The sequence below is a fragment of the Plasmopara halstedii genome (assembly GCF_900000015.1).
Source record: "Plasmopara halstedii genome assembly, contig: Scaffold_650, whole genome shotgun sequence".
In the NCBI taxonomy this organism is placed as follows: Eukaryota; Oomycota; class Peronosporomycetes; order Peronosporales; family Peronosporaceae; genus Plasmopara; species Plasmopara halstedii.
Window position 1 is genome coordinate 1,966,296 of NW_020187567.1, and position 521 is coordinate 1,966,816.

Genomic DNA, 521 nt, shown 5'->3' on the forward strand with positions numbered 1-521 from the left:
CCCGAACTGCCGGGCAGCACGCAAACACACGACGGTGTTTTGTCTGTGGAGACACCCGTCACCTTCGGAACGGGTTTCCCCTGCGCAAGGCGCGTCAAGGTTCTTCGAACCATCGTCCCAACGCCTACCAGTATGGTTCGTCGAGTAGAAACGACACCACTCAGTAGGCGCGGGGCGACCTGCTGGGGAAGAACCGAGTTCTGTTGAGCCTCAGGGAGGCATAGGTCAACAGGGCCCATCCCCGAAGAGCTCTGTGCTCTTGAACACGGAACGTGTATGCAAGCCGAGCTTGCTGGTCGTGTAGGCGAACGTAAAGGGCTTTGGGAAGCCATGGAAAATCCTTATCGATTCCGGGGCGTCGGGCAATTATGCTCGACGCTCCACGAAGTCAGCTGTATGCTGAGGCGCTGAAAGCTCGGTCGGGTGACATCGTCACTGTTCGCCTAGCAGCGGGGACACGTGCCACGGTCCCGAAGGTCCCTGTGGACCTCGGAGTCAAGTTCCTTGACTTTGATAGCGTG